At 35.3% G+C, this 9,618-nt stretch overlaps 1 protein-coding gene and 1 long non-coding RNA gene across 2 annotated transcripts in view; one reads left to right on the forward strand and one right to left on the reverse strand.

Annotated features, from left to right (window-relative positions):
• The window catches only part of LOC135226780 (uncharacterized), a 7,282-nt gene extending 5,401 nt beyond the window's left edge, over nt 1–1,881 (forward strand). Inside the window, exons 2-3 of the long non-coding RNA XR_010317273.1 lie at nt 97–188; nt 899–1,881. This is a non-coding gene — a long non-coding RNA (uncharacterized LOC135226780). The remainder of the gene's footprint in view (nt 1–96; nt 189–898) is intronic.
• The window catches only part of LOC135226988 (serine/threonine-protein phosphatase 2A 65 kDa regulatory subunit A alpha isoform-like), a 200,773-nt gene that overhangs the window by 62,962 nt on the left and 128,193 nt on the right, over nt 1–9,618 (reverse strand). The gene's annotated exons all lie outside the window — the stretch shown is intronic.

The following is a 9,618-nucleotide window of genomic DNA, read 5'->3' on the forward strand; positions in this document are numbered from 1 at the left end:
CCAACAATGCATTTTTAATTTTGAAAGCTTTTCTTCAAGAATACATATTACCACGAGTAGTTATAGTGCAAATACTAAAATTATACTTAATTCCAGAGCCCTCCATGCACAAGTAAAGCCAGTTTTGGAACGTCTAAATGATGACCCAGATACAGATGTCAAATACTTTGCTGCAGAGGCAATGGAAGGTATGTCAAGGTTTGAACAGGTGATGGGTTTTCCCTATTTTTTCATTATGATGCAGTTTGTGTTACTACTGTTTTATGGAGTTAAGATTTGGTGGTAACAGATAAGATTGTTAGTTAAAACAAAATACAGGTATTGTTTGCTTTTCATTGCATATTACTTGCTTCAGAGTTGTGGTGGCATATCCTTTAGCTTCTCATTAACATTTACTGTTTTTTTTTTCAAAAGAATTTGGGTTTTGAACATGTTTGCTCTTTCCGTTCATTTTAGGAGTTCTGTTGTGATTCTGTTGGGCAGTGTATGGTCACAGTTTCAAATTTGGCTCGCAGTTTTTAGTAGCATTTTATGTCATCAATATTCTTGTCCTGAAAGGAAAAAGGGAAAGTTATCCTGTGCAGATTTCATTGAATGAGGCTCCATGTATAGTCATATACAGAAACACTGGAAACTTCTCTAAATTTGAGGACTGTGTTACATGTATGGTACCTGTGTGGGTGTTACTTGAGGCATCTATTAAAAAAATGAATGGTTGGAGTGCATTTTTCATAGTGGGAAAAAGCTTGGATTTGTATGTGTGGGATTTATCTAATTTAGTTTGTGAGACTGCTTTCTAAAAGGTATTGATAGTGTAGTTTTGTAGTTGGTGTTAATGTGCATGGCTGTGAACAACAAACACCCCAAAAGTAATAATTTCTCTCTCTTGCTTTTTCAGAAAATGGTCTAATCTAAATGGCCTTGTATTTTCTAGCCTATGGCTAAGAAAAAGTTGCTGCTGTAGTATCTTCTGGTAAGATTTGAAGGAACTTCACATGTAGTGGAGTCTCATTCACAAAATTTTTGTAAATACACATAAGGAAAGAATTGGCTCTGCACAGAATTAGGATTCATTGATCAAACTGAACAAATACTTAAATAAAAGAAAGGATGAAATCATTCTTTCTGACTAGTGCCCCACAGAATCTGTTGAGCTATTACCTTCTGCTCTAGCTGGGGCATTCCCATAGAAGAAAAACATGCAGGTTCTGTATGGTGTATGGGAATGTAATTGATAGGAAGTAAATATGGATAGTGTATATTTAGAATTTCTCTCCATACGTTGAAAAGGCAGAGATTTTAAGTAACCCGTAGAACATTCAAGCTAATGCAAGTTTTTTGAATGTGTGTGTGTGTGTTTGGTGGAATGAGGTGCCTGAGTCAATTTGCATATTAGAAACCCAAAGTGAAATTTACCCCTTGTATAATTTAGCATAGAAATACCATGATCCTGACATTAATTTTAAGTAGATCATTCTCTTTGAGTGGTATTGTTGTTGTTGTTGTATTTTTTTTGTGTAACACCATTGTCTTGCTTTTTTGTAGCCTTCAATCCCATTTCCTTTCTAAATCAAGTCTCTGTGCCTGTACCTCCATACACCTAGCAAGCTTTGTCATTTGTTTAACCACTCCTTGGCCCCCCTTTCCCCATAAGGTTATGTTGTAGGATATTTAAACGCCATTGGTCTTGGATACTGTAAGCTTTACAAACTGGGTTGGAAGAAAGACTGGTGCATCACGAGGTTCCAAACCTGGTCGGGTATCAGCTTCCACCTCATATATGCACTAGTTGCCAGATGCCACAGATTCCTTGCTTTACAAAGTTTTATTGTTTTTAACCAGTTTCCAGCTGGCGCTAGAAGATTATCCTGTTGTTAAGATCGAAGGTTTGTTAACTATGAAAAATGAGCACATTAAAAATTTTTCATTTTAACAATCTTTTGTATGTTTTCAGTCAAGGGGAAGGACAAATCACATTACAGGTAATGATTATTGAGGGAGGAATGTGAAAGTGAAATAGACATCAATAAACACAATTTAAAAAATTTAGGCACCAAACAATAGTAAAGCATATTGGGAATGTCATATCCCCCCTCCCGTCACATTTAATGTGGTGAGCTGTATAGTTAAAGATATTGGAAAAAATCAAATGATTATTTGTATTTTTTAAAGTCAGTTGTTCAAAAATTGTGCGTATCCCTTGATTTACCGCTTTCAGGACGAGTCTTGTTTGTAACTTGTAATTGTTGTAAATTAATGGTTTTCTCTTTTATTCAGATAAACTATATAGGTATAAATTTCCACTGTGCACATGTGTTTTTTAAAACGGGATGCTCCCCACCCTCTCACCCCACCCCATCCCATAGTGCCAGATCATTCATTCTTTCAATGTAAACGAAGCCTGTGCACAGTGTTTTAATGTTGGAAATGTTTTGTAATAATATCCTTATATTTTATAACCTAAATTATCTATTGGTTCTTTTATGAAACAACCTTTGGTCTTAACATCAGGATAATCTTCTAGCGCCAGCTGGAAATCCAGTAAAATTAAAAGAAAAAACTTAGTGTAATCAAGGAACTATTGCATCTATGCTTGATCACAGGTATGTGGGAGCTCCCCACACTGCCTTGGGCTTCCCCGTGAGCCCATCAGTTACACCCTTACCGGCCTTTATGAGAGAACGTACGTGGATTATTCTTTATCTTTTAAAAAGCTGGTTTAGTTTGCCCATTTTTTTCTTTTCAATCTTTTCTCTGGGTGTGCTCAGTGTGTGATCTTGATCTTGTAGGTTTGTATAAGTTGTGAGAGATCATGGAATGTTTTGCCTCACCAACGAAGCTTTATTCGGGATCCCGCAAGAAACAGGAAAGGCCTGGGGTGAGTGGGTTTCCTTCTTAGAGATTTTTAACTTTGTGTGTATGGATCCTCACCCAACATGCGTTATGTGCTGAGAAAACATATGTATGGAGAAAGGAGACACCACCATCTTTGGATGACCAAGCATCTTCAGCATCTTTTGTTCTGAACTATGTATCATGCTGTTCCTATGTTTTTTCGTCTCATGTATTTGATGCTTCTCATGCCCCTTAGGGTTCTTCTAATGGTTCGTTGTTGGAGGCATCAGGAGGGTTTTGGGTGGTTTTGTACCTAATGTTCCTTCCTTCCTTCCTTGTGGGGAGAAGGGGAGCATCACCATCTTTGTCATATGTTTGAACCCCTGAGATGCACAGGATGGAGGGGATATGGACAGTGGTAGTCCTATCGGGTACCAACCTTGGATGGGTTGTTGTCTCATTATGTGACATCACACTTCCCTCTGGGTTATATGTCTATGGGTGTCCCTCCTCCCCCTGGTCTGCAGTTTTTCGGAGCGAACGCTACAACAGCTCTAGCGGTCATACGATTCCAACATCACAGTATTTGGGATTAACTTTGCAGCCCCCTGTAGGATATCGGGAGGGTAAATGCATCACTTTGTGGACAGGCGGACACTTTCCCAAAAAATAACTTTAGCACTTCCAGTATCCTGAATTAGACTCCAGTCATAACCCAATCAGTATGGAAACAACAGATAGAGACCTCTACTTTCCTCTCGAAGTAAGTGTTTTCTTTCAAGTCACAAAATAATGCCATAGTTTCCAGTTAAAACACAATTAATGAAAGTCTAGCAACACGCAGTGCAAACTTACCTCCATGAATATTTCAAAATTTTACTTATAACTCCTTACGTGTTGAAGATTAACGCCATCTCGGTGTTTGTGGAGTCACTTGTGTCCATAAACTTTCCATTTCCTGTGTTAAATCCGTGCACCTTGTGCCCATAAACTTTCCATTTCCTGTGTTAAATCCGTGCACCTTTTGTACCCATAGACGCGGGTGACACTTTATTCACAACAATCTTTTAACAACGAGGTGTATAGGGTTTTCGGCTGGTGAAAACAGCCGATTGTTCGGGAAGAGGAAGAAGAGTGCAGTAGATAACATTTAAATAATTAGTTAAAGACCAGAATAAGGTATGAATTGCATATATTATTACGTATTCATGATCATTTATTTGAAAATATTCATTGTTGTTCCTGACACAAATTATATCGGTTTTGCTGTGATATCGTTACTGTGTTGCCAATTGTTTTTTGTGTTTGCCCTCCAAACTTGGGATAAGGCTTACAAAAAATAGTGGAAATAAGTGAATTTAGCATATCTATATATGTAAGTATTATATATATATGTATAAATATACATAAAAGAGCAATTTTATCATTATTGCATTACTATGACATCTAGAATTCATGGAAGGAAACAGTTTGTAAAGGCACCAGCATTGGCAACGAATGACTGTCATCCCTAGCACTCATTAAAGATTACATTTGTTTCAGCCATACAATTATTAAAATTATAAGAAACAAGTTATTTCAGCCATACTATTATAAAAAAAAAAAAAAAAATTTTAAGTCAAAATAGTAATATAGACTTTAATAAATGAAAAGAGCTAGCAAAAAAGTTCATATTTTGTTGTCATAAACAATTCACTAACCTGTTTGTCTGATCGACTCATGGATTCCGGCAGCCAGATGTACAAAATTATTCCCGCCGTGAACAAACCCATGTATTTTAAGTTGAATTTGGAGTGAATTAAGAATGAAATGAGTAAAATTACAATCAAATAAGCACTGTGGAGTTTAATTTGTGATGACATTTCAGGTCAAAACATGATCGCGGGAATGAGACTTCTCATACTTTCACTAATGCCTATAGGCAACAAAATGTTGTTTTATTGTGCTGATACAACTGCAATATTGAGAGAAAAAAACAATAAATGTTACAGATACGCAAATAATTGTTCAAATGAGCGCTGGGAAGGACTTGTCCGCTAGTGTTTGTGTGGTGTCCGAGAGAATGTACCAAAACTATATTGGATTAAAAAAACTGCATTGAAAATATATATTATGGAGACCTCACATTCCTTATTTTAGTTCATTTGGCGGTTTCATATATCTCATTTTGTTGATGAAACTACAATCTTTTGAATAGTATGCTTAAATATTGAATTGTATTTTTGTTTCATCGATTAAATATAGATTGAAAAGTGGCTCATTTTGTCCATGCAAGTGCCTGCAGAGAGATGCATTACCCTATGCATTGTCTTTCATCAAGTGTGGTGACGTCACACCCTGCTGCATCTCAGTGGCGTGGTTGGTATGGTGTTGCGTCCCACCGCGGTGGCCGTGAGTTCGATTCCCAGCCATTCCATTGACGAGTAAGAGATGTGTATTTCTGGTGATAGAAGTTCAGTCTCGACTTGGTTCGGAAGTCACGTAAAGCCGTTGGTCCCGTGCTGAATAACCACTGGTTCCATGCAATGTAAAAACACCATAACAACAAACAAACAACCTGGTCCACATACCACACAAACAAGCAATCACATCATCAAGCCCCATAAAACTCTGTACCAATGTACAAGCACATGGCACGCATAAATGAAAATCTCTTCACCAAGAGGGAGAGCAAGGCAATGACACCCAAAAGTGAGCACAGCTGAGGACACATTGGATGAGGTAGGCCATCTCGTTTCACAAGATTCTAAGGCCTACTTTAGGATTTTGTTTTTTCAATGTTAGTCACTGACAGCAGGAACATGCATTTTAGGAGAAATTCCATTTATAAAAGTGCAAGTTCATATATGTGAAGGAACAGTGAAGATAATCAAGCGTTGTACAACAGAAATAATTATGTACTTTCTGTACATAATACGTATACTGTATAGTGTTAAACTGTCCTTTATTCCACACAATGTTGAACTGTAGAGCAGTCTCCGCGAGGATGTTTGTGCAATTTTGAGCCTCAAAGTTAAAATGCAACTTATTACTACCTAAAAAAATTCTCCATGTATTTTAACCCTCTTACGCCGGAGCCCTAAAAATCAAAACTTCTCCCGTATGCCGGGGGGCCTGGTTGGAGTGAGCGCGGAAGTGGAAAAAATATTTTTTTCAAAAAATTACAGCGCCCGTACTTTTGAAGATTAAGAGTTCATTTTTTCGCTTCTTTTTTTTTATCATTGCCTGAAGTTTAGAATGCAACCATCAGAAATGAAAAATAATATCATTATCATATGTAAATAATGCGATATATGGTAGCGAAAAAAAAAAAATTCATACATAATTGTATTCAAATCACGCTGTGCAGGAAACGGTCAAAGCTAACCAGTTACTTTTTTTGCGTTGTATTGTACACTAAATTGCGATCATTTTGATATATAATACATTGTAAAACAATAAAAGCAACACCGGAAAAAAACTATTTATCACAAAATGATGTACGAATTCGTAACGCGCGGACGCAAAAAAATATTTTTTTTTTTTCAAAAATTCACCGTAATTCTAATAATGTTCTAGAGACTTCCAATTTGTTTCAAAATTAAGACAAATGATTGAATATTACGATACTGTAAAGAGTTTTAGATTAGAATTGCAGATTTCGACCATTTCAGACGAGTTTAAATTTGACCGAATGTCGAAATTTTAATATATATATTTTTTCATATGCACATATTTCGAAGATGGAAAAAGCTACAACCTTCAATTATTTTTTATTGTATTCTTCATGAATTTGCGCACATTTTGATATATGAAACTCTATAAAAAGGCTAATATGAAAAGGAGCAAATATTAGGATAATGCCATGTACGTATTTCGGAGACTTGCGGCCGCGAATCGGCGCGCGGAGTGAAGGTAAATATATTTTTCAAAAATTCACCATAAATCACAATATTGTTTTAGAGACTTCAAATTTGTTTCAAAATGAAGAAAAATGACGGAATATTACTAGGCCGTAAGAGTTTTAGCTTACAATTGCGTTTTTCAACTATTTCGGTAGAGTCAAATTTGACCGAACGTGGTTTTTTTTCTATTTATCGTGATTTATATGCAAATATTTCAAAAAAAAAAAGAGAAAAGCTACAACCTTCAATCATTTTTAGTTGTATTCTACATGAAATTGCGCACATTTTCAAGATATAAAAAACTTTATGTAACAGCTAATTTTAAATGGTGCAAACATTTCGACAATCGCACAAAAAAATTCTGATTTTTTCGGAAGAGTTACCGCGCGAACGTAATTTTTTTTTTTTCATAAATTCACCATAAATCGAAATATTGTGCTAGAGACTTCCAAGTCGTTGCAAAATGAAAGGTAAATGATTGAATATTACTAGAATATAAGAGTTTTAGCTTACAATTGCGTTTTTTCGACCATTTCGGTAGAGTCAAAGCTGACGAAAGTTGAAATTTTTGCACTTAACGTTATTTATATGAAATATTTCAAAATGATAAAAGCTACAACCATGGGTTGTTTTTTTTGTATTGTGCATGAAATTGCGCACATTTTTCCATATATAAAACTTATGTAACGGCAATTTAAAAGGGTGCAAACATTAGGAGAATCGCACGAAAAAATTTATCGGAAGAGTTATCGCACGAATGTAGGAAAAAGATTTTTCATAAATTCACCATTAATCGAAATATTGTGCTAGAGACGTCCAATTTGTTGCAAAATGAAGGCAAATGATTGAATATTACATATATAATAAGAATTTTAGCTTACAATTGCGTTTCTCGACCATTTCTGTAGAGTCAAAGTTGACCGAAGGTTGTAATTTTTGCACTTATCGTTATTTATATGAAAATATTTCAAAATTGATAAAAGCTACAATCATGAGTATTGTTTAGTTGTATTGTGCATGAATTGCGCACATTTTCATATATAATACTTCATGTAAAGGATAATTTAAAATGGTGCAATAATTATGTCAAAGTGACGAAATAATTTCCGAGATGTGTCACTGATACTTTTTAGTGCGATAAGAAAGAATTCGTGCTTGCGCGCCTGCGTAGCGATTGTAACAAAACAACGCCTTGATCCGTGAACTCCCTGCATCCCCCAAGCGCGTGATACAAAAGTTTTCGGCTGGTAGGCCTATAAGTATTTTTCCGCGAATTTTTTAAAAAAACTTTTTTGAGCCGACGTATGATACGTCCAATCGGCATACGGGAGACATTTTGACTCGACGTTTAATACGTCCAATCGGCGTAAGAGGGTTAATAATTTTCTTCCATTTTTGTCTATTTATATAGTAATTTGTTGATTTATTTTTTTCTTTTTCTAATAATTATGAAGCCATTGTAGTCATGGATTAAACCAGCCTTATGTTGATATTGGGCGCTTGCTCCTAGAGCACGGCACAAAAATCAGCCCCAGTGAATCAGTAGTAGATGTAATATTGGAATTCCTCCAGAATAAATTCTTTCTCCTATAATTATCAAATAATCAAACCGCACATTTGTTAGCTTACAGGATGGCAAAGATTTTCTTTATACAACTTACTGATAGTTCCCCAGGTCTACATCAGGTGTAGGGTTTGCTGCCACATACAATAAAACATATATGTTCTCCTTACATAACTGCTTTTATTGTAAAAAGCTTGTGTCCGGTAAATTGAGCGTTATGGTTATCTAAAAATGCCATAGGGAAAATTTGTCATTTCCACTGACTAGAAGTTTTGTAGAAATTCTACAGAACTAACTTTCCTATAAGTTCTCAAGTGCAACAACTTGAGTTTTTCCTTGTGCATCTATAAGAAGAAAATATATAAATTTTTAAATTTTGGGAGCCATACTCATGTCTCTGCATGAACTGAAGATACTGTATCATAAAGTAGCCAATTACCTGTACTTTGATTAAAAGGAGCCGTTCCTGTCTGATTATATTGCATACAAAAAATCAAGTAATTGTTTAAGACAGATCATATGAAATAGTGAAAATAACAAAATAAAATAAACCAGTTGTTGGTTGCTACCAAACAGGTTATTTTTTAGAAAAAAATATTTTGTTAAAATTTTATTGTCTCCAATTTGGCATCTCATTTAATCCATGAGTAGTTGATAGGTAGATCTCATGACAGAATCCCAGTATGAAAAGTATTTATTTTATGAGAATGTCCAAACTTGTACCACCAGCAAGATGCCAGTTTAGGAGCATATCAGTGCAGAAATTTTCTTGATTTACTCATATTTAACCTGTCTGATCACAAGTGTACCTTCACTACTTCATGTATGTGTAATCCAGCTCTTTTGCCAATTTTGGACTTATTTCAACTTTCCAAGGTCAAAGTAATTTGAAAATTTACAGGTCATGGCATTTTTTGTTGATCTCTTCATCTGTTGGCACACTGCCCCTGTCATTCTTTAAAACACATGAGATCATTGCTTGTTTTACGTTATTTATTTATGATTTACTCTTCATTTAACCTCAGTTATGGCTCCATGTGTAAGTGTATCCTGTGCTGTGAAAATCATTTGGTGGTGTGTTTGGGTGGGTGGGTGGCTTTTCAAAACTGCAGTGCAGAATGCTGGGCTATATGCATCTGCACAGACTACAATTCATACTTAAACTAATTACTGATGTAGAGTTTTTACAGTAAAATATGTTAGAGAAGACCATAACTCACTTATCCAAATAAAAGAGGAATTGAAAAAGAATTATGAAAATCATCATAATTATTTTGTTATATGTTTCATAACATATACACAAAGCCTTTTTTAGACCTCACTCATCTTTACAAA

Source organism: Macrobrachium nipponense, chromosome 15, assembly GCF_015104395.2.
Source record: "Macrobrachium nipponense isolate FS-2020 chromosome 15, ASM1510439v2, whole genome shotgun sequence".
In the NCBI taxonomy this organism is placed as follows: Eukaryota; Metazoa; Arthropoda; class Malacostraca; order Decapoda; family Palaemonidae; genus Macrobrachium; species Macrobrachium nipponense.